This window comes from Globicephala melas, chromosome 14, assembly GCF_963455315.2.
Source record: "Globicephala melas chromosome 14, mGloMel1.2, whole genome shotgun sequence".
Lineage (NCBI taxonomy): Eukaryota > Metazoa > Chordata > Mammalia > Artiodactyla > Delphinidae > Globicephala > Globicephala melas.
Window position 1 is genome coordinate 51,709,237 of NC_083327.1, and position 22,891 is coordinate 51,732,127.

At 37.9% G+C, this 22,891-nt stretch overlaps 1 protein-coding gene across 4 annotated transcripts in view; it reads left to right on the forward strand.

The window, feature by feature from the left end:
* The window catches only part of NKAIN2 (sodium/potassium transporting ATPase interacting 2), a 978,136-nt gene that overhangs the window by 560,143 nt on the left and 395,102 nt on the right, over positions 1–22,891 (forward strand). The window lies entirely within an intron of this gene.

Consider the following 22,891-nt stretch of genomic DNA (forward strand, 5'->3'; position numbering starts at 1 on the left):
ACTTCCTTAAGAAGTTACTCTGAGCTTATCAAGCAGCTGAGGTTGAAAGAATTCCTCCTGTTGCCCAACATATATACAGCTATGATATGAGAGCATTTTAGCAACAAGATGATAAGGTATTTCCCAGGGGCTACATTTCCTGCCCCCCTCCCTTGCATCTACATGTGACTGTATAACTAGTTTACACTAATGGAATACATGCAGAAATAATGTGTGGCATTTCAGGGAAATGATTTTGTTTTAAGAATCAAGTGTGCTATCTAGCCTCTTTCTTCTTCTACTGGCTGGGCAGATGAAGTCTTAAGGAGAATAGGGAAGCCGCAAGCTAGGAGCCAAGGTCTCTGAATCATAGTATGGGGCGGTGGTGCATTAAATATCGTTTGGGAACACCTGGGGGTTTCAGAGACCCTTTCAGGAAGTCTGTGAACTAAAAATTATTTTTACCATAACACTGAAGAAAACATCAGTGATATTAGTAAATGTGACTTTTAATATTGTATAGTGATATAAGTTAACATTTGGGAGATCTGCATAACTCAGCAAGCCAGTAATTTCCAAATGACCCATACATGATGTTATTCAACATGCAAGACATGCCAATGCATTTTAATATAAAAAAGGATGAATGTTCACTGATATGGTCCAGATTCCACATTGCAACTAACCTTTAAAAAACTGCCACTTGTCAAGTTTGGATATAGTATCAAAGAAGAATGTCCACTTTTATTTGAAATGTTCACAAGCATCTGAAAGGGCTGTGAAATTGCTCTTCCCTTTGTTTAGTATATTTCATTGTGAGACTGTATTCTTTTAATATATTACAACCAAAACAACATATCACAAAAGATTAAATGAAAAAGTACATATGAAGTCCAGCTGTCTTCTATTAAGCCAGACATTAAAGAGAGTCACAAAAATGTAAAACAATGTCACTCTTCTCACCAACTTTTTGTTTGGGAAAAGAGTCTAAACAAGTCTTGAGATAAAAAATTTTGAGAACCACCGTTGAGGAAGAAACCCACCTGCAGATCAGGAACTGTTAAAGGTAAAGGAAATAAACTCTTAAGTTTGAGGCATTATGTATTTTGGGATCTACGTGTTACATCACTTAACCGTATTCTAACTAATGCACACCCTTGGGATCCTTGCCTCATATCCAAGAGTGAGATATCATACACTGAACTTTTCTGTAGCAGCAGGTTGATGAAGGCTTGAATATCTTCGTGTCTACCATTAAGGAGAATAGGTTGATGGTTACTGAATAATAAAAATCAGCCAAACAGAAAAGGTCTTGATAATTTTAAAAAATGCTAAATGCTTTTGTTCTTTAGGCACAAAAAAAAATTTAATTTCCACTTAACACTGGTCAGGAATCTTCGTCCCTAAATGTTACTTTTAAGCCAGACATGAGTATTTGCATACATTATCATTTATATTATTCCATTCTAAACTTCTCAGTGCTTTAGTATGAACACACACATTTTGTTATCCCCTAACTGTAAGGTAATGAAAGTATGTCTTCACTTTGTTTTCAGACACATTAAATTAATCGATCAATTTATTTACAGTGGAACCAAAATGGTGTATTTGCATTTAGAGGTGTCTTAGACTGTAGATAGTTTTTAGGAACAACATTTCTTTTTTTTCTCTCTGTCAGATTTATGATTGAGGTAATGCAGTTACCTAATTCTTTTTGCATTCATATAAAAGGTATAAGACAAATGCTTTACAGTAATCCTATATCCAATCAATATATTATTATTTTCTTTTAAGTTATTTTTGGCTGCATTGGGTCTTTGTTGCTGTGCACGGGCTTTCTCTAGTTGCGGCGAGCGGGGGCTAGTCTTCATTGTGGTGCGCGGGCTCTCACTGCAACGGCTTCTCTCGTTGTGGAACACGGGCTCTAGGTGCACGGGCTTCAGTAGTTGTTGCATGCAGGCTCAGTAGATGTGGCTCGCGGGCTCTAGAGCTCAGGCTCAGTAGTTGTGGCGCACGGGCTTAGTTGCTCCGCGGCATGTGGGATCTTCCTGGACCAGGGTCCCATGTCCCATGTCCCCTGCCTTAGCAGGCAGATTCTTAACCACTGCGTCACCAGAGAAGTCCAATCAATATATTATTTAAAAGACTACTGACTGTGGGGAGAAGAAAGTGCAGTTTATATTGTTTATATCCTTGATGGACGCTTCCTCTCTAAGAGGAAAAAGGGGAGAAATTAATTCATGGGCAATCTATATTTTATTCATTTTCTAACTTTTCTCTTTCTATCAGTTGTAACTGAAATCATCAGCAGACAGGCACCTAGCCAAATTGAAACAAATATGGGCTAAAACTCTGCTCTGTCTGAAGGGCCCAGCCCCATTCTGGTACACTTCTGGATAAAGTGCTCATAGCTTGGAAGATTTATCTTGAGGATATGCCCTGATAGGTCTTTTCAAATCCGCTGAAGCTATACAATATTGAGGTAGTCCATGTCATGAGATTCTGTGTCAGGAACTCATAGCTAATGGCAGAGAATATAAAGCAGGCAAGTTTCCTGGAGCTATGGGATTTCTCTATCCTCAACTATACCCCACATACAGAGTAAATAAATAATGCTCTAATGTTACCAAAAGTGGCGGTCCGGCAGCTCGCTGCTCTAAAGCCAATAAAGAAGCAAGATCAGTGGAAAAGTTGTTGCTTTATTTCAGAGGCTGGCCAGCTGGGGGTGGGGGGCAGACTCCTGTCTGAAGGCCGACTCCCCTGTAACTGACACTGACAATCAGGGGGCAAGAGCTTTTATAGGTGAAGGGAGGGGGCTACATTGCAGAAAGAGCACAGTCAGCTCTGACCATCATCTTGAAATTAGTCACGTGGTGGTCTGACCAGTGTCATCTTGATTGTTTTAAGTACAGTTAATCTTCAGTTCCAGGGTCAGTTTGTTCCCATTTCTTTGAGGCCAGTTCTCGCAACTGTGGCAGCTTATGTCATGGCTACAGCCCAGCCATCATGTAGTTAACTTCTTCCTCCTGGTAGGGGTTTCAGTATCTATAAGACAGCTCCCGGGATATGGCTCAGAATATTATCTATAGCCCTTGAAGAGGAACTAAAGGTCCTTGACTTTGCTTAATGACTAAACTATTATTATTTAGTCTTATTGGACTGTTTTCCTTTGTTTCTGCATTTTCTTACTTCTCTGATTAAACTTATTCTTTGGCTAAAGTTTTTCCACGACAAAAGGCAGGCTGAGGACATGGGGGGGCCAGGACCACAGGGTCCTGCTCCGTTTCACTAATAGCCATTAAAGGGACTAAGACTTGCCATATAATGGGAGCAGCATTTATTTCCTGTTATAAATTTCACATTTCTTTGCTTAAATTTGTATTGCCAACTTCAGTTTATTTGGGGCAATAACTTTAACCTTTGTGAAAGAAAGAGAGCATGCAACAGAATTATGTAAAGTCTGTTGCTCATGGCATTGATATAATTTATGGCTTTTTGGCATGTGCCCAGAATTATCCTAAATGGCTCAGATATTTTCCAGTTCATTAGTCTTCCCCATAATCAATGAGGTAAATATGATTTTTTCTCCTCATTTTGCAGATGAGGAAACTGAAGCCTAGCAGTTAGCAATTTGCCTCATCTGCTTCACCCGATTTTGTTGTTCCCCCAATAGTATCACCATTCAACCAACCCTCAAGCCAGAAACTGGGGACTCCACCACGACTTCTCCCCCAAGCTCCCTTTCCCTTCGCAGTCACCGAGTCATATGACTTTTGCCTCCCTCACCTCATTACTAGAGATGACATCCATCCTCACAGTTGCTGGCTGACATAAATCATCAACTCTTGACTGCCCCACAGATAAACTGTCCCAAACCATTTTTTCTGGCTGCCTGCCTGACTCTCTCCAATCCACTCTGGACACTGGCAACAGGGTGATCTTTCTAAAAGGGCAAATCGTATAAGGTCATTTACCTGCTTGAAACACTTCAGTGGCTCCCTGTTAGCTACAGAATAAAATCAAACTCTCTAGCGTGGCACACAAGGCCCTCCACAGTTTGACCTCTGCCTGACTCTACTTTTATCCCTTGCCATCCTCCCCCACCTCCTGCAGCCTCCTGTACTTACGCTCCTGTCTCACTGGAGGGATGGGCGTGCTTTTGCTGCCACACACATGTTGTTCCCTCTGCCTGAAGGGCCCCTTCATCCTTACTTCTCTTGGCTAAACTCTATTTAACCACTCACTTGGCTCTGATGTCAGTTTCCAGGAAAGCTTTTCTGATTCTTACCTCTTATGTGTCCGCCCCTCTCCACTTCTGTACTTATCGTATATTTATCTCTCAGTTATTTTGTTGTCATCACTCTGTCTTCCATACATGGACTTGCATGAGAAGCTTGGACAAGCAGCTGGCTTGGCTTTAAATCTTGGCCCTTCCCTTTAATATCTGAATGACCTTAAGTTACTCTATTTCTCTGACTCTTAGTCCCCCAGTAGTAAAATAGGAATATTAATTATACTAACTTCAGAAAGTTTATGTAAATCTGAAATGATTTCATGGGAGTAACATTCTTAGCTATGGGCTCATACAGTGAGAGTATTCAATAAACATGAAATATCAGTATTAGCTACTCTCTGAGAACGTAATAGTAATACTTTTATCCCAAAGAGTTTTCTTCGTAGTACTCATTCTCTGAAATTGTCTATATGTGTTAAATATCGGTCTCCCCAGACCTAGAAACTAAAATTCATAGAGCAGTGAACTTGGTATGTTTGTTCGCTATTGTAATCTTATCACCTAGCATGTCATGGGCAATCAATATATGTCATCTGAATAAATGAAAAAAATAAGTATACCATGGCAGCAACCTAAAAAAGCTGACATGAGCAGGGAATTGAGAAGTATTCAAATTGGATTAAAGACATACAAATATTGCACAGAGTGATTCTGGATCATCTTCACCAAGAATAAATGGTGCTGTGTAAGACTTTATAAGATTATATTGATAATTTGATCTCACTTCATGATTAAATTATGTGCCTCTCTATCAGGTACAATCAGTAGTCCATTTTAATAACAAAAATTACTGAGATGAACAAGGGCTAATGCGTGAGGGCAGTATTTGCTTGTGATACACAATTGTTTACAGTGGTTTGACTCTTTTCCTCTCTTTTTTATTGTTAATTTTTATTGGAGTATAGTGGCTTTACAATGGTGTGTTAGTTTCTGCTGTACGGCAAAGTGAATCAGCCATATGTATACATATATCCACTCTGTTTTAGATTCCCTTCCCATCTAGGTCACCATAGAGCATTGAGTAGAGTTCCCTGTGCTATACAATAGGTTCTCATTAGTTATCTGTTTTATACATAGTAGTGTATATATGTCAATCCCAACCTCTCAATTCATCCCACTCCCCTGCTTCCCCCCTTGGTAACCATAAGTTTGTTTTCTACATCTGTGATTCTATTTCTGCTTTGCAAATAAGTTCATCTGTACACTTTTTCTAGATTCCACATATAAGTGATATTATATGATTTTTGTCTTTCTCTTTCTGACTTACTTCACTCTGAATGACAATCTCTAGGTCCATCCATGTCTCTGCAAATGGCATTATTTTGTTCCTTGTTATGGCTGAGTAATATTCCACTGTATATATGTACCACATGACTCTTTTACTCACTTTTTAAGTTCCTTTGAACTTGATTTCTAACTATAAGCCATTGATGTTACTGAATGACCAAGGTATTAATTTGACTTCTGCTGTTTAAAAAATAACATCCCTGAAATTGTAAAGATTGTAAAGACATCCAATGGAGACAATTGCTGCAGAAAATAAGATCATGGTGCCAAATATCTGGCCAAGTGAGACTCGTGTCACAAGTGGAAAGGGCTCCACACCTGAATATATACTCTTGTAGCCAGCTACAAGGTGTAAAAGGTTCCACTGGACATTTTTTAAAGTCTGGCTGTAGGGCAAAAGACACCAGCAGGACTGGGCATGTCAGGGAGATGGACCAAGTGCTTTGAGAAGCTGTGAAAGGAGAAACAGGAGTCCCTTAACCACTGACAGCCCTCCCACAATTCCTTGAGGCAGTTTAATGACCTGTTGGGAGGCTTCCTCCCTCTAATGTCACTCTGTATCCATGCAGCCAGGCTCTGTCTCCACGATGCACGATTATAACCACTCTTAGATCTTTTTGAACATGAAGATTCCCAGAGTCCTGGCTGGACTCATTGAATCAGTATCTCCCGAAATTACAAAATTGAATTTCTAATTCTCTGTAGCTAAAATGATCATAAATCTTTGTTTGCCCAGGTCAGTCTTCATCCTCCTTTGTTATTCTACTATACTTCACTCCAAAAATGACCTGGTTTGGACAAGAAATTCTATGCTCACATCATCTACAGATCAAGACTTCCTCTCAACTACTGTTTTACATATTTATGCTCTATATTTATGGAGCTCTTGCTAAAAACTTCCTTTGAGATATATATATATATATATATTATACGTGTGTGTGCACATACATGCATACACACATACATATAGACACAATTTTCAGACTCCAGTTTCACCGTAGAGGTACAATAATAAGCAAGCAGCGATGTCGTTTTGTGTCCTCACTATTCTATTCTATAAAATGAAGTTTTGGCCTAGTTAAAGTTTTCTTCAATCACTGTGATTCTTGCATGACTTCGGAATGTTTAGCACCGACCCCTAGTCAGTTAAACAAAGCATCAGACCCAAAGGCCAAGGAATAGTATGCCAGTGTCTGGCTGATTACCTCTTGTCCTATTTACCCATTGCTTTGTGTTCAGTGATGTCAAGCATTCAATGAAGCTTGAAATGACAAAGCAGACCCCACAAAAACCAAAGTGTATCAGTAACATAGTTCCAGCCTAACGTTTGTGGACAGCTCTGTGGTTTCAAAATTGGATTTTTCTCATATCCAGAGTGCCAAAAACTAAATCTATAGGTTGATGGCTTAATCTATATAAAACTAGAATAAGAACACTTATTTCCCACCCTTTAAAGATGGGTTAATTGGTTTCTAAAATTTAAGACTTTAGAAAAAAGCCAAAATAAACTGTGCTTTGTTTATCTCTGCATCTGTACCCTAAGCCCAGTTTAAGGCCGAATTGGTGGTTAATAAATACTACCTGAATTAAATTGAATAAATTAATAAACAAATTAAAAAGAACTTCTCTAAGCCAGTAGTTCTCAACCAGGGGAAATTTTGCCTCCCAGGGGACAATTGGTAACATCAGGAGACATTTTGGGTTGTCATACGAAGGGGAGGTATTACTAACATCTAGTGGGTGGAGTCCTAGGGTGCTACTAAATACCCCACTATGCACAGAAATGTCCCTAACAACACAAAAATTTCCAGCTCAGGATGTCAGTAGTGCCAATGTTGATAGGTCCTGCTTTAGGTCATTACTCTAGATTACTTCCAATTTTTTGTAACCTTAACTATCAATTTTACAAACTTATTTTCGTTCTGTAGAGCAAAACCAAAGACTGCTCCCCCTCTTATTACTATTGGATAAAGCCCAGCTTTGTTGACTTGGCCATCAGAACACTGACAAATTTTATTATACCCCACCTACCTGCCCTTATTTCCTATTATTACTCTTCAACTAGAACTGTCCACAGTGGTCATACTCCCCTGAGAGGCATGTTAAAACATAGATTGCTAAGTCCCTTCCCTAGAGACTTTGATTTAGCAGGTCTGGGGTGGGACCTAAGAATCTACACATCTAAGGCACTTCCGGTTGTGCTGATGCTTCTTGTCCAGGTACCACACTTTGAAAACATTGATCTACAGCAAGATGATCCACTTCTTTACAGATTCCCAAAATAACTGTGTTCTTCTTCATCTCTCCAGTTATTTTTAATGAAGACTGTCTGCTTCCCTTTATAAATACAATCTTCATTATTAGTGGGTTCCAAATTTGCCCACCCACTAAAATTTCTTTATAAGCCCCAAATCAGTACTCATGGTGCTTTCATGTTTATTCACGGATGTGTGCAGAGCAGTGAAAATTTTGAGCCACCCAATGTACATGTTCTTAGCTGAGGCTGAACAAGACAATGCTCTGTCTTTTGCTTCTCATACAGTAAACAAGTGCCCTTTTCAGTCTATTTAGTGCCATGTTTTCCTGTATTTGGGTGCTTTTGTTGGTGATTTTGCTGGTTAAGATACCCCCCAAACATAGTGCTGAAGTGCTGACGAGTGTTCCTAGGTACATGAAAACTGTTCTGTGCCTTATGGAGAAAATGCGTGTGTTAGTTAAGCTTCCTTCAGGCATGAATTATAGTGCTGTTGGCCATGAGTTCAACGTTAATGAATAAAAATAAATTATTAAATGAGGTGATTTTAAACAGAAACAAGATTATTGTATTGATGGTTAGTGAAAATGTTGTGAGTGGAGGCTCACAGGAACCTAACCCTGTTTTTCCCATAGGAGCAATGATTCAGTATTTATAACTTAGTGTTTGCAGTGACTTTATAGAACATAACCACTGCAAGTAACAAAAGTCAACCATAAATAAATCTCTCTCACCCACCTTCCCCACTACTTTTTCCAACTGTGCTGTATATCAATACAAAGAGCTTCCTTTCTTTACATTTAAAAAGTTCTCCCTATTTGTGGGACTTTTAAGCAAAAGAACTTCCCTGCAGCAATGCTGTTGTTATTTTGTGTTTTATATTCATTTGGTTTCTTCTTTGTTAAGCATAGTGCTAAGTGCTTAATGGGTGCTTACTAAATATTACTAAATACATTAATTCAAATGCAAATATGTTGTTTCTGTAGAGGGACATTACAGTATTAGCATGGATTAGTTTGCTTATTCCCTGGAATCTAATAAAGCCCTGAGGAAAGAGGCCACCTCACAAGTCAGTGTTAAGAAAGGCTAAGTTATAGAATTTTCCCCCTTTGGCAAAAGGTCAAATCCATTAAATCCTATTTCTTTCTTCCATCTTTCTCTCTCCCTCTTCCCTCTATCCCTCTCTACCTCCCTCCCTTCCTTTCTCTCTCTCCCTTTCTCTTTATGGGTTTGAAACAATTATGACTCAAATGAATTAAGTGTTTTTGTACCAGTGAACCTTATTGGCATGTCGGAAAAAGGGGGTAAAAATCGACCTGACATTAATTGCCAAACAATGTATTCATTTTCCTTCCCTGTGCGTTTCTGGATCTAGATTCTGTTGGAGCTGAATTTTTGGCCTCAGAGTAGGTGAGCAAAATCCCATAGGTGGGATTTTGCTTACAGAAGAGCTCATGGTACTGATTATTCCTGGACTGTGTGCGAGCTACATGTGGGTCCCCATCTTTTGCCCCCTGAAGATATTTGGAGGCTTAGGTTTTGTTGACAGTGTCAGCCTGACAGGATGGATGTAAGACCAACTTCAGTCTACCTGGTAGATATCCCAAGTGTCTGAAAATGTGAAATGTTTGTCTTTACCATCATTGCAAAGTTTTTTGCTCTCGTGATTTCCCTCAAAAGCTCTCATAACAAAACCTCAGAGGGGAATGGGTGGGGGATTATCTTTCATTAGCTTATTCTCACCTAAGACGGAAGCAGAGGATTTTAATGAATTTTTCTAACTTGAGGTAAACAGAGTTCATATTCAAAAACGTAAATATGGATACTGCCTGAGCACAAACCAGTCAGAACTGATGCCAACCATAGCCCTATGTTGTGCTAAGAGTGAGACTGTAGTTGCTGGATCTTCAGGAGGATGGGGAGAAGACATCTTAGAGGGGAGCCAGGGCAGTGGCACAGCACTCAGGGAGCGTGGGACAGTGCTATTTACCATCAGATTTGGAAGTATTTCAATATTCTAACAATTAGACAGGCTGAACCAAACAGGCTGAAGATCAGCTATGAAGAAAGTCAGAACATTTTTCTGTCTGGGAAGTGCTAACCAGAAGAAAATTGACTTTTATTTTTTAAGATGCTGTCTGAACACTAGATTTGGCTTCTATCTTTTCCAATGGGAGAAATACCACCTGCAGATGAAACTTTTCTAATACAGACAGAAACCTGCTTCATATTTTCTAGCCCAATCCCGAGGTTAAATGAACAGAACTCTAAGAACAGAACTTTCAGAAATATTCACTACAGAATGGATTAGGAAAGGCCCAGTACTGTAATTCGCAGGGAAGGTGAATATACGTATTAGAGTCACCAAAGGAGCTTTTCATTTTACCTTCCCCAGAAAATGGTGATGTGCTTCTCTATCTCAGAGCCCATCTGTGAACTGTTGGGAAAGGCCATATCCATGGGAGTGAGGGAGTAGAAGAAAGCATGAGAGCTGCAAATCCGGAATTAAAGTCTATGGATTAAGGAAGAGGCTAGTCCAATCCTGGGTCTAATATTGTAGACTGTAGGAAAACAGGGTATGTGGTACAAGGCCACTGCAAGAGCTATAGGGAACTAGTAAAAAGAGAAACATAGATGCACCTGAAAAATATGTTAAAAAGTCAAACTTCTGGTACTGTTGGGTATTGTGATGGAAAATTCTTCATAGTTGGTATATTCGAAGGAAATTTTCACTTTCTGGCCCTGGTTTCCATGAGATGAATAGCTATATTGCAGTAACACAGCGTTGTGCTGTGCACAGGTGTAGATGTCAGTAAATACAGTGAGCGATTACAGCCTTGCTATCCAGGATAAAACAATGCAAACATGAATGGTTACTGAGTAGTATCAGTGAAAGCTCCAACTTAGATGCAGACTGCAATGAGGGTTGATGTTCTGAAGATTATTCTTGTCACAAACATACCTGTTGGCTGATGATGTGATGTTTATATGTGTGAGCAAAAGGGGTTAGCAGGTCTCTGTAAATCATTCTGTCCTTTTGGCCATTTGTTTTCTTAATCTGTCAATGGCAATTTGGCATGATGTGACCTTTTAAAGTCCAGGACTCTGCCTGTCTTGTTCACCAGGGCCTGACACAGAGTACCTACTCAAGAAATATTTGTTCAGTGAATGAGGAGCCCTTTAACAATTGGGAGCATATACCTCTGCAGAGCAATAGACTCTGAACCCATTCTGAAATCACTTCTGCTTTCTTGCCTCTTCAAATCCAAGAGTCAGAACACAGAGAGGGAACTCTCCATCAGGTAATACGTCCCCCAGTGACTATGGAGTCTAAGGTTAAATATAATTTTTTCAAGTTGTCTTCTAGGATTCAGAGTTCTTAGTTTCGACTCAGTGGTCCCAGAGGAAGCTCAAAGAGCAGGAAAAAATGTGAAAGGACTGAGTCCATTTATAAATTACTTTTGGTGCTGCCCAGAATATAGTCAAAACTTGAACTTGTGATCTTTCAAGTCTCCCAACCGCCATGTTCTCGACCCTGCTATCCTTCCACCTCCCTACGTCAGTGAGAAGATTTAACAGATTCTGTAGATTACTAATCTCTGTTTAGCAATCCAGCACTTGTGGTTGTTTCTATGAAACTAGAATCTCCAGGTAAAAAGTGATCTATCTGGTTCCTTGATGCCAGACCACCAATCAACTGATCCATCAAGTTCATTGACCTTCTATGAACCTTATAGTGTACTTCTATGTAGGCAGAACTCAGGGCAGTGTGTGTTATATGAATGGAATTTGTGTCTCCTTTTCTAATATCACTATTATTTATTTATTTATTTTTCCTGTATTGAAACACTTTAAAAACTGGAAGGTACGTTTTGATATATTTGAAATTTCTTATTACTCTTAAAATAATTCGACTTCCTTAAGGGCAACTGAATTCTTAGAATAATAGTTCACACAGACTGTAATCTTTGTGAGGCCCCTATACTTTGCTTTACTACAGTATCTAGTACCTATTCTAACGCTGTGTACATAGTAGGCACTTGATAAATATTTGCTAAATTAAGAAATGAATACCCTTTGTGATGCTTTTTGTTTCCTCCATTGCTTCTTAGCTATAGACACAGAAGAATAAATTGACCAGAAATGACTCTTAAGGCTTTGAAATCATAAGCAAAGCAGAGATTGAATTTTCAGTCCTAGAAAGATCAGGTGAGAAGTTTTCCAGCAGAAGGCATAGTGAGAAAGACTTCTCTTGTCCTGAGCAGAAGAGTTTAGGACTGTGTTTTATTGTAGCAGTAACCATTAGAAGAGCCGTCAAAGCATGCTCACTGTAGTTGGTTATTTCATGGCTTTGCCCCAATCACACAGAAAAAGTATATTTATTACAGAAGAGAATACAATTCTTCCTTCTGTTGATTTTTGAAGGGCAGAACAATTTAAAAGACATTACATTTGACAGAAATGTCAGAAACCTAGCAGAGTTTTAAAATAATTAAATGAAAGCCTAGAGGTCTTACTTATCATATGAAGAATAGGTTCTCTGATCTATGGTTAGTCACTTAGCTAGGACACTAAGCTCCTAGTCTTTTGTTATGTCCTCCTTCTATAAAAAGTTTGATTTGTGTCCTTTTTCTTTTGAATTTTGCTCCCTGTCAGATTTTCAATAAGTAAATAAAACCCTGAATTTGGAAACAGCTGTGACTAAATAGAGCAATTGTTGGGGCTAAAAGTAATGAAATCCATGTTTAGTTTGACTCACTTGAGCAATAGGAAAAACTTAAGGTGTGTAACATTAACATACCTATAAATTATCTTATAAAGCACTACACAGGTACTTATTAGCATTATTCTTACCAAAATGATCCAATACAGTGAATGTAACTGTCAATTGTTGGGAATAATTTTTTATGTCACTCATAGACTATGTTTTATTTCTTTATGGAAATATCTCATAAAATCTCCCTTAAATGATATTTATATATGAACAAGACTGTGGGTAACGGGAAGCATTAAAAACAGAAGATCTGGTTTCTAATCTTGTCTATAACACTCGCTAGGTTTATGATATGGACAAGTCATTTTCCTCTCTAAAGCTAGAGTTCTCTTACAAAATTAAGACAAAAATAATACCAAGAGCATGGCTGAAATCTCAAATATGAAACTGAGTGATAGTTGAAAAGAATTCCATTACTACAAATAATTAAAGTAATGAATCATAATGAAATGTCAGGCACTGGTAGAGACTGGTGAGAAGTTAAGTCTCCAAACCTCACCCCACTGTGAACACTCCACCCCCAGCAAACAGCACCTGTACGTTCTACCTGGAGCCCAGTATTCTTCACACATACATAATGGCGCTAAAATATAGTTGTATAACAGCAGTAGAGACCATGTTTTATGTGACCTTTATATGCACACAGTGAGAATTTTGTGTAGTGTCTCATTTAATCCTCACTACACACCTAAAAAGTATATGTTATTTCCCCACTTTATAAATAAGGGAATGAAGGTCAGAAGAGGTAAAGTAAGTTGCCTAAGGTTAGGCAATTTCTATGCATCAGAGAAACAGCTGAAGTCTACGCTTGTTAAGTCTAAAGTCTGAGATGTTTCCTAGTATACTCAGAGCCTAAGAACCTAACCATGCCTACAAAGACCTAGATATTATGTTCTGGGCATAACACTTATATTGCCTAATATTTCAAGAGCCATATCTTTTTTTTTTTTTTTTTTTTTTTTTTTTTGTGGTACGCGGGCCTCTCACTGCTGTGGCCTCTCCCTCTGCGGAGCACAGGCTCCGGACGCGCAGGCTCAGCGGCCATGGCTCACGGGCCCAGCCGCTCCGCGGCATGTGGGATCTTCCCGGACCGGGGCACGAACCTCTGTCCCCTACATCGGCAGGCGGACTCTCAACCACTGCGCCACCAGGGAAGCCCAAGAGCCATATCTTTAATGTGTAGATTTCCTCTTTATTTTTGCTTTATTATAATGATTCATTACTCTGCACAGAAACTTTGGAAAATTATATGAAGAAATTGGGCTGAATGAGGTCATCTGTAAAATGACTTGGTTATGTCCTCTCCAGGTTTTATAGGTCTATAATTCTGCTAAGGGAATTTTATAAACATACTTTCTCAATCAATTTCTTCACTTTTTCTTGGCTTCCTTTAACAATATTATAGTGTCAAAAAATAAAACATGACCTCTTAATATAAATGCTCCTGTATTAGTCAGGGTTCTCCAGAGAAACAGAACCAATAGAAAATATATATATTTATGTAGTGTGTGTGTGTATAGCTATTTGTCAATATATCTAAAAGGATAGTTATTATAACTAATTGGCTTATGCAATTATGGAGACTGAAGTCCCAATATCTGCAGTTGGCAAGCTGGAGACCCAGGAGAGCTGATATGTAGTTTCATTTTGAGACCAGAGGTCTGAGAACCACGGGGGCTTATGGTGTAAGTTCCAATCCAAATGCCAGCAGGCTTGAGACCCAGGAATAGCCAATGTTTCAATCCATGTCCAAATCTGAAAAGATCAATGTCCCAGCTCAACAGTCAGGCAGGAGGAGTTTCCTCTAATTCAGCCTTTTTCTTCAGTTCAGATCAATTGATTGGATGATGCCCAGTCACATTAAGGAGGGCAATCTGCTTTACTTGCTCTACTGGTTCAGATGTTACTTTCATCCAGAAACACTCTCACAGAAACACTCAGAATGATGTTGGACCAAATGTCTGGGTACCTCATGGCTTAGTCAACTTGACACATGAAATTAACCATCACAGCCCCAAAACATGGTGCTAAATTGATCAGAGAAGCTCTCTCTGTCCATGGCTTTGACAGCATCAGGACAAAGAGTGAAAATATGGGCTTGGACTTTCTGAACATCAGTTTGATTTCTCCATCCTCTCTCCAGAGGGCCAGAATAAGAATGACCATTAAAGACAATTTATAACACTTCTTTGGTATATAATTAAAATTTTTTAAATACTAAAACATAAAATAGATACAAAGAAATGGAAAGAAGTCTGATCGTCTCATTAAAATTATTTCAATGCTTAAAATTTGAGGGTACCCCCATTTTGCTGATATTCTCAGTATGATTAGTTTGTTCTTTTGTAGTCAACACTGTCCTCTGTTCCCACAGAACGACCACTCAGATCCAATTCGAGTCATAGGCAACTGAAGACAGAAATCTTGTGTGAAATGCTTTCATCTGTCATTTGTTGGGTTTTGCATTTTTATATTTTTTGGAACAATCTTCTCTATTTTTATTTAACAAATAGTGTATGCTTTATTTATGGTTAACAACTGCTGTATCTACAATTTGTCTATTTCTAATAAGTTACTAACAACATTAAAACCCACACATTCACCTGATGCAGTAGCAAACACATAATGTTGCACTCTAAGGTTCAAAAAAAAAAAAAAGGTTGATGGAAGTATGATGCTCGTTGATGTCTCTAATACTACCTGACTTTGAAAGATAAATATCTTGGTCACAACTCATACTTGGCATATGACTCACAGGAATGTAGAATTAAATCCCTCTCTCAAACTTTAAAATTTTCCTCATTCCATGTCTAGGCAAAGAGATATCAGTGATTTTTTTTGCATTTGATTATTCCCTTGATAACTGCTAATTTTGTATCTCTCCAAAATTCACATGTTGAAATTGAACCCCTAATGTATTTGGAGGTGGGGACTTTGGGAAATAGGTCATGAAGGCAGAACCCTTATGAATGGAATTAGTGCCCTTATAAAAGAGACCCCAGAGAACTCTTTTGCCCCTTGCACCATTTGAAGACACAGCAAAAAATCAGCTGTCTGTGAACCAGAAAGCAGACCTTTAGTAGATACTGAACCTCCCAGAGCCTTCAATCTTGGACTTCCCACCCTCCAGAACTGTGAGAAATAAATTTCTGTTGGGTATAAGCTACCCAGTCTCTATGGTATTCTGTTAGAGCAGTCCAAGCAGACTAAGATAATTACTTTCATATAGAGAATGATGGCATGTATAAGTATTTGAATAAATAGTTGCTGACCTTGCATCATAGGCAAATAGGTATAGTTACATTTCATGCTGAGAATATTATTATATGTTCTATACAGTCTTTGCATAGTAGGTATTGATCAATCTTGTGGGGATATACTTGATACTTGTTGATTCATTCACTCAGTGTACTCAACAAATATTTGAGTGACTACCATAGGCTAAGCTTCTAGGTTCTGGAGCTATAGCAGTGAACAAAACTGACAAAACCCCAGCCTTCAGGAGCTTATATTCTAGTTTGATTTCATGGTATTCTGTATTTGCATATGCCTTCACATGCTCCCCATCCAGGCAGAAGGTACTACTGTGTTGCTCTCTACAACTTTACCTTTTTAGCATAGGAGGCTAGAGGTACTTTACAGTTCTAAAACAAATAATGCGTATCTCACAATTTTTTGTAATGTATGGCGTATACACCATGTAGGGGTAAGTGGAGTATTTAAAATAACTTGCAGGGCTTCCCTGGTGGTGCAGTGGTTGAGAGTCCGCCTGCTGATGCAGGGGACACGGGTTCGCGACCCGGTCTGGGAAGATCCCACATGCCACGGAGCGGCTGGGCCCGTGCACCATGGCCGCTGAGCCTGCACGTCCGGAGCCTGTGCTCCCCAACGGGAGAGGCCACAACAGTGAGAGGCCCGCGTACCGCAAAAAAATAATAATTAAAAAAAATCAAAATAAAATAAAATAAATTGCAAATACTAGACGGGAACATTAGAAAGGGAAAGATAGTACCAAGATATGAAGAATATTTTTTTGGAGCAAAGAGAGTGGCTGCGGAAAGAGAAAGGAACTGGAGAAAAATGATGCGATGAAATGCACTGAGGTTTCGATGAGGTTTGTTACCCAAATTTGATAGAAGGCTATCAGCTGACTAGTGGAGAGATTTAAGGGGGGTAATTTTAATGAAATACAATAGTGAATCAGAAAAATGTGATTTTAGTCATGTCCTTTTGGCTTAATTAGAGGGGAGAAGGTTTAGAAGTAGAGCTGCTGATAGGGAGTATGTTTCAGCGATTCAGGCCAGAGATCATTAAGAATTTGTAGAGATGGAAAGGAAGAAGTAACTATTAAAGATGTTGTTAAATTAAAATTATATGTGGGAGAAGTATGAAGAATCAAAGGTAACTTAGAAAGTTGCTTGCCTTGGGGACAAAATAGATGGTGGCATCTCCCACAGTAATGGAAATGCTACATAGAAAAAAAAGGAATCTAATTTTTTTAAATTTATTTTTAACTCTACAACAGGCATCATTTAGATTTCTTTATGGAGAAGTGTTAGTTGTCATTAGAGTATTAGAATTTTATGTTTTTTATAAGTTGTGAGAATACTGAAATACATTATAGAATAATTTCATTCCCTATCTAGAATAGGAGCAGTTGACATATTCTTAATAGGTCGATATTTCAATAGGTCTAGTAAAGTAAGTATGGCCCTTTGCTTTTTATCAATGTCTCTGGAATAATTATGTAACATACCCCCCAATATAATTCTAAATAATCGCAATAAAAGGAACTATGCTGATGATGTTAACGTTTACAGCATCATGTCCCTCCTTTGAAATTTTGTTCAAGGGAATTAACTTAGAAACTTTTTCTAAGTTTGAATAAATTGCATTATAATTTAAATAATATAGATAAATATAATTTTAGCAACTAATGATAACTACTTTTTTCTAAAGCATTTTATGGTAGAAATCAATTCAAACATTACTCAGTGCTTACCAATAATAATGATCTCTAAGAGCAGCAGTGATAAGAATAGCTGTTAATAATAGCTTAACAACTGCTGAGAGCTTATTGTGTACCTGCCACAGGGCTAAGTACACTGTCTCATTTAATAATAGATATTGTTATTGTCCTTGTTTTTTGGATTGAGACCCTGAGACATAGACAGGTTTTATTTTTGGTGACTAGGTTTCCGTTGGAGCCAGGTTTTGAACCCAGGGATTTGAACCAGTGGTGCCAAAAGGGGGGTGGGGTGGTGGGATGGAACAGAAAAACTTGAGTTGTATACATTTCAATTTTTTTTCTCATGGAAATTTTTTATTGATCCACATAACAAGCATGTCAGGTAGACAGGGGTTATTATCTCCCTTCAAACCTGAAAACTTGTCTCAGGAAGATTCATGAATTGTAAAGTCAACAGTTTTTAAGTGGTAGAGTCAGAATTTAAATGCACTTTGTTTTTGTTTTTTCATTTTAAAATTATATTAACCTTGTTGGAAGAAGAAAGGCCTGAACTTCTCGAAGTCAGCTTCTCAGAGTTTATTGTGCTTAAAAATTACCTGGGGAATTTCTTTAAAATAAAGATACCTGAGCCCAGCATCTCAAATCCCAGGTGATCCTGATGAAGGTGGGTCTCCATTTACCTTTCAACAAAATACCACCTTAGAGGTAGAACTCAAGTAGGCTGAGATGAGGGGAGGATTTGACCAAAGGCACCATTGGAAAACCTAAGGTAGAAATCAGACAAGTTGATGGACAGAGGGTGTGTAGAGGTACGAATGAAAAGTAGGGTAGAAAATAAGCTGAGATGCGTTTATGCAGATCAAGATTGCAACCTTATATTCATATCTCAAGTACCTATACTTCACTCTTATGCTTGGGAAGGACTTAAAGAGTTTTGAGCATATAAATGTGTTATGATGATTAAAATTGGCAGTGGTGGGAAGAATGACTTATGGGGCAATTTTAAATTGTACAGATTTAAGTGAGATGTTATGAACCTGAATTAGGGTATTACAAATTGTAATGGATGGAGTGGAAAAGACATAACCAGTCTACTAGTTGACTAATCAGAAAAGAAGAACAGAAGAAGTAGAAATTCAGATATAATGGGCTTTTAAATCTGTGTCACTGAATATATGCTCCGGAAGGGAAGAAGTTTAAAAATTATTCTGGCAGACTTTTCTTCAAATTTCAAAAAGTATCAACAGCTATTTTTTAAGTTATTAAAATGTTGTTTTAGGTTGCACATATCTTCACGTTTATGATGTTTATGAGGGCTGGCGGATCTCCAACTTAGGATGGGTGGGCGTCCACCCAGTGTTTTTGGAATCTCTTTTAAGAGTTGAAGGTCAATTACTTGGGATTCTTGGATCTTCTGTAGTGAATTGTCTTCCTCTAGGGCGAAGTAACAGTATCCAACTCTAGAGAATGCATTAGGGTCATAGAGTTTGCAGAGAATGCTATAGAAACCCATAGAACCTTTCTGTGAAATTAAACTTGGGTGAAACCATTTAGCTTTCAAATGGGTGAAAGCTCTCATGAAGCTTGCAGACAGGTATTCTGCAGGGTTTAGGTTGTGGGGAAGAACGGTCAGGGAAGCACAGCACTCCAAAAATACACAGCAAGTCTTGGCAAACTTTGCCTCTCATGGTATCTAAGTGCATCCAACAGATGGGGATTCCTTAGTGAAGCAGAGGGCGGAATTAAAGGAAAAACAGCTTTGGCCAAGTACTAGGTACAGTTAATGGTTTCCTCTTTATAAAAACTGTTCCTGACAAATGCAGGTGAACGAGACCATTGAAAAGACTCAAAGAGCATGCTGGGACCAAAGTAATAAGAAACTGCTAGCATGGATCAGTGAATTCTATTTTTATTTTCTTACTATTTTTGTGGATGAATGCTAAATATTCAGAAGGAGAGAATTTATTTGTAAGCTTTAGAAAAATGCCTTCTCATATTTAATAAAAATAAACTAGCAGCTATGTGAGAAATATCCATCTTTACCAAAACCATTATTTTTTTCTTCCTGATTGACTGTACTGAGGCCAGTTGAACATTTCTGACTTAATTATGCATACTTCTGAGGGGGCCATCAGACAAGTCAGTGGTTCTCAAACCTGCTACACATTAGAATCTTTCTGGGGAACTTTAAAAACACTTGGGCCACACCCCAAGAGAGCCTGATTTAATTAGTCTGAGCTAGGTTTAGGCCATGGATTTTTTTTTTCTTAAGTTGCCAGCTGATTTTAATATGCAGCCAGGGCTGAGGACCAATGAGATGGATAAATGTCAGAATTTCAGTGCTAACTGGTACAAAACCACATTTTTCATGGGACCAGTGACTCCAAGTATTGAGCAAAATGCATAGTAAGGATGGAAAAATTGGGAAAATGAGCTACATTACAAATTCTTTATTTGTAAGATTCTGCTACTTGGCTTGATATCGTCACAAGGGAGGAGAAATACTTGACATGCTGTGAGTTTCACCCAGGCTGCTGCACTCAGTATCCTTGTATGGGAAGAAACTTCCTTATTTGAGTGTCTGCTGTCATGCAAGTTTGCCTTACATGGATATTCATATCGCTTTCTCTTTTTCCAAAAAAGACAAATCATAAAATTCCAGTAATTTATTTTTTAAAACTATTTTTGTTGTAAAATATAGCACTCAAACAACAATATGTGTTATGTGCACGAAACAAAGCAAATTCTGTGTAACATCATCCAGGTCAAGAAATAGAAAAAAATAGCATCTCAGAACACTTCCATGTGCCTTCTTCCAAACTTCTACCAATATCCTGACATTTATGGTACTATTTATTTCCTTTTGTTAATGCTTTTATATGGATTAAGCACTGCTAAACTCCATACTGTTACTAAACACATTTATATATATATCTTTTAAGTATAAAAGACAGGTTTTGGTAACACCTTATGAAAAATTAAAGAGTACAGTATGTACTTTTTTCTGTCTGGCTTCTTTCAAATATTATGCTTGTTTGACTTAACTCATTGGTTCATTCTTTTGTGTTGCCATAAAATATTTCATTTTTAATATATTGCAGTATATGTATCCCTTTTGTTTTCAATAGATGTGTGAGATATTTCTATTCCTTTTTATCACCAAAAATACTGCCAGTAACTTCTTGTACCTGTCTCTCAGTACATATTTGCTTACATTTCTGAGGAGTATATAACCTAAGAGTAAAATTGCTAAGAAGGTGTGGGTAATTTAGAAAGATATCTAATTTAGAAGATAATGACAAACAGTTTTCCAAATTTTTTGTACCAGTTTACACTCCCACAAGCAACATATGGACCACAAGAGCAGAGTTGAGTACTTTTTTTGGAAATATAGTTGATTTACAATGTTGTGTTAAGTTCAGGTGCACAGCAAACTGATTCAGTTATACATACATACATATATATGCATATATATGTATTCTTTTTCAGAATCTTTTCCATTATAGGTTTTAAAAGATATTGAATATAGTTCCCTGTGCTATACAGTAAGTCCTTGTTGTTTATCTGTTTTATACATAGTAATGTGTATCTGTTAATCTCAAACTCCTAATTTATCCCTCTTCCCTGTTTCCCCTTTGGTAACCATAAATTTATTTTCTATGTCTGTGAGTCTACTTCTGTTTTGTATCTTTTTTTTTTTTAAGATTCCACATATAAGTGATATCATATGATATTTGTCTTTTCTCCGTCTGACTTACTTTACTTAGCATGATACCATACAAGTCCATCCATGTTGCTGCAAATGGCATTATTTCATTCTTTTTTATGGCTGAGTAATATTCCACTGTATATATGCACCACATCTTCTTATCCATTCATCTGTTGATGCACATTTAGGTTGCTTCCATGTCTTGGCTATTGTAAATAGTGCTGCTGTGAACATTGGTGTGCATGTATGTTTTTGAATTAGAGTTTTTATCTTTTCTGGATATATGCCCAGGAGTGGGATTGCAGAATCATATGGTAACTCTATTTTTAATTTTTTAAGGACCCTCCATACTGTTCTCCATAGTGGCTGCACCAATTTACATTCCCACAAACAATGTAGGAGACTTCCCTTTTCTTCACACCCTCTCCAGCATTTGTCATTTGTAGACTTTTTGATGGTGGCCATTCTAACTGGTGTGAGGTGATATCTCAGTGAGTACTTTTGACAGAGACCATATAGCCTGCAATACCTAAAATACTTATTATCCATCCCTTGACAATTAAAGTGTGCTGACCCCCACTGTACATCTTCAGTCACTCTTGGTCAGGTCACTTGGTCACTCTTGTCAGGCTTTTCATTGTGCCATTTCTGATGGAGATGTAGAATTTTCTTTTGATTTACTTGCATTTTCCTCATTACTAGTGATTCTGAACACTTTTCCATATCTTTCTTGGTCATTTGGATGTCTTCATTTTGTGAAGTCTCTTGATCATTTTTCTGTTATTTTTGTCATTTTCTCATTGAGTTCTTTATAAAATCTGGTTATGAGCCCCTTGCCAGTTAGACAGCTATTACTTTCTCCCTCTCTGTGGTTTGCCTATTCATTCTCCTGATGATGTTTTCGATGAACAGAATTTCTTATATTTTAAAGAAGTCAAACTGAAAAGTTTTTACTTTCGGTTAGAGCATTTTGTGTCCTATTTAAGAAGTTGTTCTGTATCCCAAATAATAAGTATTCTTTGACATTATCTCCTAGAGTAGTAGTTCTTAACTGAAGGCAGTTTTGCACCAGGGGACGTTTGTCAACGTCTGGAGATATTTTTGGTTGTCACAACTGACGGTGTGCTACTGGCATTCAGTACATAGAGGCCAAGGATGCTTCTAGACATACCATAATGCACAGGACAGCTTCCCAAACAAAGAATTATCTGGCCCAAATGGCAATAGTGCTGCTGTTGAGAAACCCAATCCTAAATGATGCATTCATTTAACCTTTTATATTATCTATAATCTAATAAGGAATTTATTTCATGAAATATTGTGAAATAGGATTCAAGTTTCACTTTTTTCCATATGCGTTTCTGATCGTCCCAGAACCATTTACTAAAATGACTGTCCTTTCCTGTCACATCTGCTCTGTGATAAGTCAAGTGTTCGTGTATACAAAGTTCCCTGGGTTTCATATAACTATCCTATTGGTCTATCCTTGTCTATCCTCGTCCCAAAACACTCTCTCTTAAATATTACAGCTTTATCTAAAGTCCCAGTATAAGTAAGACATTTACTCCCAATACATTCTTCCTATTCAAGAATTTGTTTAATTTATTTCCATTTTAATGCTTTCC